The sequence below is a fragment of the Heterocephalus glaber genome, unplaced genomic scaffold (assembly GCF_053883595.1).
Source record: "Heterocephalus glaber isolate CG9 unplaced genomic scaffold, H.glaber_assembly_v1.0 deba00000546, whole genome shotgun sequence".
Classification (NCBI taxonomy): Eukaryota; Metazoa; Chordata; class Mammalia; order Rodentia; family Bathyergidae; genus Heterocephalus; species Heterocephalus glaber.
In genome coordinates, this window is record NW_028258147.1 from 39,236,786 (window position 1) to 39,246,906 (window position 10,121).

General features: G+C 40.1%; 1 pseudogene; it reads right to left on the reverse strand.

The window, feature by feature from the left end:
- Positions 1-1,301: 1,301 nt before the first annotated feature.
- Positions 1,302-2,589, reverse strand: LOC101703920 (heterogeneous nuclear ribonucleoprotein A3 pseudogene; annotated as a pseudogene).
- Positions 2,590-10,121: the final 7,532 nt, after the last annotated feature.

The window sequence follows — 10,121 nt, forward strand, 5'->3', positions numbered from 1 at the left end:
TATTTTCTTGAGCTTATTAACCATTTGTGTAATTTCACAAATGTCTGTACAAGTGCTTTGACCATTTTTAGACCAGTTTCATTTTGTTGTTGTTGAGGTTTAGGAATTCTTTGTATATTCTGGATATTAATCCCTTATCAAATATATGATTTGTAAGTATTTTCTCACAAGTATTTTCTCACATTGTAATTTTTAAGCATGCCTCAAGGGCTGGTATGCGATCTATTTTGGAGAAAGGTTTAGGTACTGCTGAGAAGAATGTGTATTCTGTTGTTGTTTGGTGGAACACTCTAGATATTTAAATCATTTTTCAAAGTGTGGTTCAGCTCTGATACAGTATTTCTTTGTTATTTTTTATCTATCTGACCCGTCCTTGTTAAAGTGGGGGGTAGTGAGGTCAGCTACTATAATTGTGTTGGTCTACTAGTGTTTATTTTATGATGTTAGATGCACTAATATTTGGTGCATAGGTACTTAAAATTGTTATATCTTCCTGTTGAATTGTTCCTCTAATAGGTAGTGACCTTCTTTGCTTCTTCTGAACAATTTTATCTTGAAGTTTACTCTGTCTGAGAACAAAATTGCTACCCCTACTTGCTTTCAGGCTCCTGGTGCCTGGAATATTGCTTTATATCCTTTGATTTCTAGTTTATGAATTTCCTTTTGGATTAGATGAGTCTATTGAATATAACAGAGCACTGCATTTTGTTTTTTGATCCAGTCCACCAAATTGTGTATTTTTATTGGAGAGTTGAGGTCATTTATATTGAAAGTTACTACTGAAAAGTATTGATTTATTCCTGTCATTGTGGTCATTGTCTATTGTTGACTCCTTTATTTTTCCCTTTTTGTTTAACTATTCACCATGTTTGATATATTCAATCCATTTGACTTTTTTACTTTGTTGGCTTCATTGTCTCTGTCTAGGTTCCTGAGTATTTTCTGAAGTGTTGGTTTGGTGTTCATAAATTTCCTAAGCTGTTCTTTTGTCATGGAATATCCTTATTTTTCATCAAATTTGAAAGATAGTTTTACAAATTATATTAATGTGGGTCAGAAGTTCTTTCCTTTGTTTTTTAAGTTAAAAATTCCTTTATTTTTTATTCCTGGTACCACTACCACAATTTACAGGGCAATATACCTGATGTAAAGAAAAGAAAAAGCTACAACAGATAAAAGACCTCAGGAATGTACACCTAATCGACACTACATTGCATTAATCAATAGCTGCACTTTTTGCAAACTGTGGCTGTGAGAGTCCTGAACCGGAAGGGTTTCCTGTTTAAGCTGCAGTAACCTTTCTGACTATGGATCGTCGTTCCTTCTGTGGCAGATTTTTACAGTTCCGCTAATGCATTTGAGACGACTGTCTCAAGGTAACCTGCAGCTTTCCTGACACCTCCTCGCTGTCTCCTGCTAAGAACTGTAGCCCTTTTCTGTTGTTTTTTTAAACCTTCTGCTACCATATCCACCACTTCCACCACCAGATCCATAACCACCACCATAAGGACTACCAGAGCTTCTTCCACCAAAACCGCCCCCTTTCCTGGGTCCCTAATTTGATTGCTGTTGACCATTACAATTTCCAAAGTCATTGTAGTTTCCACGACCACCATAGTTACCATCACCAAAATTTCCTCATTCATTGTAACCATCATATCCTCCTCCTCCACCATATCCACCACCCTGATTTCCATATCCTGGTCCACCACCACCATAGCCTCCTCTACTATTGTAATCAGGACTACCGCCATAGATTCTACCATCACTTCCAAATCCATTATATCCACCATCACCTCCTCCGTAACTACCTCTGCTGCCACCACCTCCACCACCATAGCCTCCTCTTGCACCAAAGTTTCCACCACAGCCAAAATTCCCTCCACCACCTCCAAAGTTTCCTCCATGACCCATAAAGTTGCCAGATCCACCTCCACGACCTCTTTGTGATCCAGCAGACTGCATCTCTTGTTTACAAAGGGCCCTTTTCACTTCACAATTCTGCCCATTAATAGTGTGGTATTTCTGAATAACAATTTTATCAACTGTGTCACGATCATCAAAGTTACAAAAGCAAATCCTCTCTTTTTCCCACTCTGCCTGTCTTCCATAACGTCTATGATTTTAATCTTGCCATACTTTTCAAAGTAGTCTCTCAAAGTATATTCTTCTGTATCTTCTTTAATACCGCCAACAAAGATTTTCTTCACTGTTAGATGGGCACCAGGCTTTACTGAATCCTCTCTAGAAACAGCTCTCTTTGGTTCCACTACTCACCCATCAACTTTGTGTGGTGGAGCACACATTGCTGCATCCACCTCTTCAACACAAGAGTAAGTCACAAAACCAAAGCCCCTGGAGCGTTTTGTTTGGCAATCTCTCATTACCACACAATCTGTGAGTGTGCCCCATTTCTCAAAATGTTCTCTTAAACTATCGCCTGTAGTTTCAAAGCTCAGACCACCAATAAACACCTTCCTTAACTGCTTTGGTTCCTTTGGATCATGGCCCTCCTCCCCGGGGGCGGCAGCGGCAGCAGCAATGGCTGGAGTCAGGCTGGGGGCAGCCAGGCAGCGGTTTTACCTCCATTTTGAGACTGGAGAAGTTTTCTTTTAGAATTGGAAACACTTCATTGCAAGCTCTCCTGGCCTTTAAAGTATGTGTTGAAAATTCCTTTATAAGTAATTTTTTATATTTCTCTGGTAGTTAAGATTCTGCCCTTGGGTTGGATTTCTGGGATTTTGACCATACTGGGTCCATGGGGAGCTTCTTTTATCATCATGGCATTCTGTATATCTCACTTATTTGTTGAGTTCTTTCTACATACTTGGAAAGGTTCTGCTATGATTTCTGTAAACAGATTTTTTTTGTTTTTTTGGGGGGGGTACCGGGGATTGAACTTGGGTCCTTCCACTTGTGAGGCAGGTGGTGGAGCCACTGAGCTAAATCTCCAGCCCTGTAAACAGATTTTTTTATTCCATGTGTGTTCTTCTCTAACTTCTTTCTAACTCCAGTTAGCCTTAGTTCAGTCTTAATGTCATCTAGTACCTTTTAGGTGCATTTCCCCTGCTCTCATGATTTTTTTAAAGGTTTCTCTGATATATCATCATGTGATTTAATTTTCTCCTTGAGTTCTGAGACTCTTCACATTGGTCATTTCTGCTGTTCATGTGTTCAACAGAATTTTTTAGCTCTAGAATTTCTGTTGGCAACTTTTCATAGAGTCGATTTCTTTGATAAATTTGTAATTTGTGTTTTGAATAGTTTGGGTCAGTTTTTCTAATTTTTCATTTATTTCTTCCATAACCACTTTGGTCAGTTTGTTTGTTAGTTCTACTGTCTTTCTGTTTTGTTTTGTTTTGTTTTTGGTACCAGGGATCGAGCTCGGGTCCTTGAGCTTGTGAGGCAGGTGGTGGAACCACTGAGATAAATCCTGGGCCCCAGTTCTACTGTTTTTTGAGTCATATCATCTTTGAGCTCCCCACATTTCCTTGCTTCTTCTTTGATCAGCTCACACAGTTCAGCTATCTGGTGTTTGCTTTCCTCTCCACTGGGGCCCTGTGGATCTGCTTTGGTAGAGTTGGGAGTCTTTTGAGGCATTTTTTTGGCCTTGCTTTTATCATTTCCCAATTTTTCATGGGTACATGTCCAGAGGGTTGAGGTCAAATAAAGAGAATTTGCTGTTGGTATGAAGATCTCTATAGTTAGGTTCTATTTTCCAGTGATATATTCTTGACTTTGTGAAGAGGTGCTGTTTACCACTTCAACCTATTCAATTTATTTGGGTTGGACCCTGTTATTATATTGTAAGGGAGAATTTCTACCGGTTATAACAGCAACAACAGATCTAACCATACATCAATCACAAACATTGAGTCTTATTTTGATAATTTCACCCTTTTATCAGTACCCCTTAAAGACTATATTATATTGCTATTTGTAGGTTGTCTCACATGGGTAGGGTTGAGGGAAGGAGAGAGGTAGAGAAAATGGAAGGGTCAATGTCAGTGGGAAGAGAGGAGGAAGGTAAAAGAAATGTTAATAGGTAAAAAATACAGAGGAGGTTGGACTCTGTTGAAATTATTTTTATAGCTGGGTAAAGCGACTAGTGTTGAGTGGGTTTGAGAGAATATTTGTATAGCTGGGAAAAGGTATGCAGATGGGTAGAATTGTACTTAGAAGTTGAGGGAGACTGTGAGATTGTCAGATTGTTAATATATTTGTGGGTAGTTTTGTTTGGATCCTCTAAGCCCAATTTTGTTAAGGATTACCCTGACATGCCCTTGTCTGGTACAGTACTAAGTAATAGCCCTGGTTAATTCTTATTCTCTAATGCATATATACCAGGCCTTTCTTATAAATATGATGTGCAATAGATGGGAAGGGGTAGGAGGAAGGCAAGGAGGCAAGAAAATGAGAAAGAAAGGAGAAAAAAGAATAGGGAAAAAAGCAAGTGAAAAATAGAAGGAATAAAAGAATGATCAGGTCAAAGGGGGAAACCTTAAAGAATAAAGTAAAGTAAAATAAATCAATACCAATAAAGAAACGATCCAGAAGAAGAAGAAGGAAAAGAAATGAAAACAAGATAACCCAGAACAAATAAACAAGAAAACAACAATATAAACGCCTTCACCTGGCTGTTGCAGCCAGTAACCCGAGCGAGCCAGCGAGCGAGCGCCCACACAGCTCTCTCCACTGAAGTTGCATTTGATTAGAAGCCGCGGGGTGGGTTCCTCCTGTCACCGTTCACCTGCTTGCCCTAAGCCCTGAGGGCGGTCGGTCCCTCAGAATCTGTCCTGGCCTGCAAGCTGTGTTCCAGGAATGACCAAGGTGAGCCTCCATGGTAGGCTCAAGATCCGTCTGCCTCAGTGGATTTGGGGGAGCATACGTGGTGCGGTTCGCCGGCCTCCCCGTCGTTCGGTTCTCTGTCCACTTCCATCGGGGCCTCTCACTGTCCCCAGTCACTGCCTGGCAGACAGAGCGGCCGTCTGTGTGTCCGGCCAGGCGTCTTCCCTCTCCCTGCCCGGTCATCTGTGTCAGACGCCCCGGTGGAAACTAGGGTCCCCGCCTTGGCTGAGGCCTCCTTCGCCAGTGCGGGGGGTGAGCAGGACCCAGCCGCCCGCCTAGGCCGGGTCGGGGTTCAGGGAAGCAGCGGGAGAGGCCCCACTGCTCCTCACCCCGCCCCACCCCCCTAGCCCTGCCCCGTAGCCGTGAATGGTACTGAGTCCCACATGCACACGCTGCCGCCACAGGGGAAAAAGCCAATTATTTTTCTGTGTGAGCAAGTCTCTGTCTCCCCACAGTCCTGCTGCTCTGTGGCGCTGAGGTGCTGTTGCTTTCAGGACCCAGGTGACTGACTCGGTTTCGTCCTGCCTGCCCCTTGGAGTGTTTCCGAGACCTGCTTGCACACATCCCACCCCCCACCGCCATCCCCTTTGCTGTGACAGTAAGGCAGGCACCTCTCCCAAGGAACAAGCTGGGCTGGGGTGGGTGGTGGGGATTGGGATCCAGCACTGTTCAAATTCCCACACACAACCCCTAAACGCTGGATTTTGGTCCAGCTAGGTTCTCTTTTCACTTATCCTCCTGTATCAGACTTCATCTTTTGCTCCTGCCTCAGGTACCTGCTTTTCTCTACTGACAGTTTGGAGACTGTTACTCCTGCTGCTGCAGGCAGCCGTCTTCTCCCCAAGTTCACATCGTTTCATGATGGGTGTATTTTACCTACTGAATGATCTTGGCAACTTCATGAAAAAACATTTGGCCAGATACATGTTTATCTGTGGAAGTTCTACTTTATTCTACTGGGTTATATGTCTGTTTTCATGCCAATACCACACCGTTTTGATCACTATAGCTTTGTATTAGGGCTGGGGATTTAGCTCAGTGGTGCAGCATCTGCCTCACAAGTGCCAAGGTCCAGAATTCGATCCCTGGTACCAGAAAAAAACAAACAAACAAAAAACAAAAAACCCCACTTTGTATTAGTTTTGCAATCAGGAAATGTGAGTTCTCCAGCTTTTCCCCAGGATTTTTATGGCTATTCAAGGTCTCTTGGGATTTCAAACGAACTTTAGGATGACTTTCAATTTATACAAAAATTGTTGTTAAATTTTTTATAGGGATTCATGAACATGATCTGTTTCTTTTTTCTAGTGCTGAAGATAGAACCTAGGGCCTCATGTGCTAGGCAACTATGTGTTATCTTTACAACCTTGTAAACAGGATACTCACACCTGTGTGATATTTTGTTTCAACTAAACTGTGTGAAATTTCTCCGGACCCCCACTAATTTAGCAAAGTTCTGCTCCTGTGAAATTCCCCTTGTGCTCCCCTCTTCCTGAGCCCTCCCCAATTAGAAGGGCTGCTTAAAAGAACCCTGCAAGCCTCTTCCTCATTGAGAGTTTTCCAGGTTTGAGCCAATAAAGGACTCAAATTTGGCTGAGCGTGGTGGCAATTCTCTATAATCTCTTGAGATTAAGTATAACAGTGGGGGTAGGGGCAGAGGAAAAAAAAGTAAGGCTGGAAGCCTGGTGTCGTGACACATGCTGGTAATCCCAGTACTGGGGAGACTGAGGCAGGAGGATCACAAATTCAAGCCAGCCTAGCTTGACAGCCTGCCTCAGAATAAAAAAAACTTCATGGGATAGGGATATAACTCAGTGCTAGGGATTAGTTCAGGGTCCCTGGATTCAATACCTAGTATGGCAAAAAGAAAAAAAGAAAGAAGTCAGGTTGAAGCTCATATTTTTTACAAAGAAGGTCTGTTGCTAAAGAAAAAAAAGGGAGTTAATACAAGAAGGTATTTGTGATAACTTATTTTTGAAAAATTTTCCTCATAGTTTTAAATCTTTCTTCTCTTTGTGTTTTAGGAATGTGGTTCTTCAGAGTGAGTTTATTTGATTCATAATATCCTGTTTGAAAAGCAGTTCTAGCTCAAATGAAACTCCTATAAAATAGGACTCCACAAAGCCATTATGAGTGATACTATCTGCAAGGTGTATCTTCATCTAAAAGATGGCTACATGAAGTTGATCCACTTGTAGATAGTTAACAACTTTTGTAAAAAACTTATTCTTTAAACTTTGATGTGGTTTTATGTTACTTGGTAGTGTCAATTTTTTCATTTAAGATTGGTATATCACAGTCATTGTTTGAATATAAACAGGTATTTTATAATTTCAAGAGTTCTCCAAAGATATTCACTTTTTCAACCATAATAGGATTTAGAGATTGAGAAAAACTTTTTATAGATGAAAAAAGAACAAAGTGAATGTACAGGTGAAATAAGTTAAACCATCTAATAGAAGTGACTAATATACATATTTATTTATATGTTGCTATCAAATTTTACCACATATAAGCAACTCCTTGAGTAATTTGTTAAAATTTTAAAACCACAAGGCATACCTCTAGAAATGTTGACTCATGGCTGAGGTAGATACTAACATTCTGTTTGTAATAAGATTTACCAGTAGGTAAATCTCCGTAGATGGCCTGTAAAGCTGTTTGAGAAACATATCCAATGGAAAGCCACTGTATTCAGAAGTAGCTCTAGGCTCTGGCTCTATTATTTAGTCCCTGGGTAACCTTCTGTAAATTACTTAGTCTGATTAACAACTAATATTTCGGTTCCAGAAGTGACAGCACAGTTCTTTTTCCTTGTCTAGTGAACTGTTTCATAGGGAATATAAACTTACTGAAAACAAGAATGCTCCTTTCAGGGCCGCGGATTTAGCTCAGTGGTTTTGCTGCCTGCTGCGCAAGCGCAAGGACCAGAGTTTGATCCCCAGTACCAAAAAAGAGAATGCTCCTTTCAGTTCAGCTTTCTCAATGGAGGTTAAAGAAGAGGATCTGTAATCAAGGACAAAATGAAAGGAAGAAATGCTGTCCCTCCCTCAGGCAGGTGTTGTGCAGATCTGGCAGAGGTAGGTATCATTCCATCAACCGAAGGACAGAAGGAACATTTAAGGAAATTGGGGCGGTCTCATCATGAGTATTACCATGGCAGTGGCTTTATTACTACTTCAGGCTGCTTGGAGATCTATAGATCTTTTTAGGGGGTAACTGGATGTAGTAGTGGCTTTTAGTGAGAGCCACTGTTTTTATAGACTTCACTCCCCATACAATTAAGATGCTCACTTTTATATTTAAGATATGTTTTTCGGAATTTAAGCCACTACAGTGTAACCAATTTACATTACTATACTTATTATATTACTAAAGCATATAACCTTCAACCAGTTTATAGGTTAATATAGTGAGCAAAGGAAGAAAGTCATTGTAACAAAGTGGTGTTTACACAGGAAGAGGTCCTTCAAAGGCAGATATTCTCCATACTTTTAGCAATACATATGTCATAATGCTGGATCTCAGTCTCTTCATTTATAAATTGAGTGGGTTGTACATGTTCCTAACATTTGCTCAACCTCTAATATCCTTAACTCTTGGGGTTGCTAGATTATTATGACTTGGCTGTGAAGGTTTTTTAATATAAATATTTTAGATTAGATTCAAAGTTTACACATGTCACTGCAAATACTATGTAAAATACTGCAAAACTGAAAGACTGTGCTCATTCAATAAGATATTTTTAAGAATCTACTACAGGCAGCACATTGGGGATTCAGTATTTATTTTTTTAAAAAAGCACACAAATAAGGTAAGTTTAGATATTCAAGTGCCAAAAATGAAGGAAACAGGATATAATAGGATCAAGTAAGAGTTATATAGTCAAGAAAGGTCTGGGGGGGCGGACCTCTGCACTGAGACTTCAAGGTTATGAAGGAACTACAGTAAGTCCCTGACTTAGGAACAAGTTCTCTTCTGGGAGAACATCCTAAATCCAGCAAAATGAGTCTTATACAATACATTGGTGAAAATTTGCAACTTAAATGTTCTTAAATTGAGACTTTACTGTAGTTATTAAAGAGTTGAAGACAGAGTATTGTAGGCATGAAATGCAGGAGTCCATCTAAAGTAGAAAAGAGGAGGCCAGCATGGTAGAGAAGAGTGAGTTCAAGAAAAAATAGTCTAGTTCAAAATAGTCAAAGTTCAAAAAAATAGTCTAGGGAGAAGGCACTAACATATAGAGGATCTTATATCTGGAGATAGGTTTTAATTTTATTTTTTCTGTGGAGTGCAAACTCAATGAGAGGTTTTATGAATAGAATGGACATGTTCTGATGTAAGTTTCAGAAAATTTGATCTGGTTGTATGTGAATAGAGTGTGGGCACATGAGCAGAAGTAGGATGACTAATTAGGAGTCCAACACAGATGATGGTGACTTGAGCCAGGATTTTGACAATGGAGCTAGAAAAAATATGGGTGAATTTGAGATATGTTTAGGGGAAATTTTAAAAGGGATTGCTGAGAAGATGATGGAGAGGTGAAATCAATGACAGATCTTTTGACTTGAGCTTCTGGATGAATATTGGAATTATGTATTGAGAGAAAAATTATAATACTGGGTGGATAAAGTAACTTTGAGATGTCTCCTAGGTATTCAAGTGAAGATAAGTAGTTAGATATACATTGTATACATTATACACCCAATTGCCTGTCTTCAAGGAAGAAGCTAGGTATGGAAATGTCAATTTGAGAGATACTAATATATTGCTACTATTTAATGCATGATATTGGGTAAGTTCACCTACAGTGGTTATAGTAAGAAAAGCAGACATCATACTATCTATGTATCAGACAAGGAGGATCACACAAAGGAGACCATCAGGTAGCAGTCAGAAAATGAAGAAAACTTGATGATGTAGAAGTGTGCTGATATAGTATTAGTTTCCAAGGCTACGGTAACAAGTTATCACAAACCTGGTGACTTAAATAATAGTCCTAGGGAAGCCTGAAGTCAAGTTGTCAACACACTCATGCTCCCTCTACAGGCCCCAGAAGGAGCCCTTTGCTTCCTCCCACTTCTGGTTGCTCCTAGTTGTTATTGGTGTCCCTTGGCTTACATGTACAACACTAAACTCTATCATCATATGACCTTCTCCCTGTGTGTCAAAATCTCCCTGTTCTCTAAGAGACCAGTCATTGGATTTAGGACCCACTTTAATCTAGTGTAACATCATTCTAACTCAATTACATTTACACAGATCTTTACTCC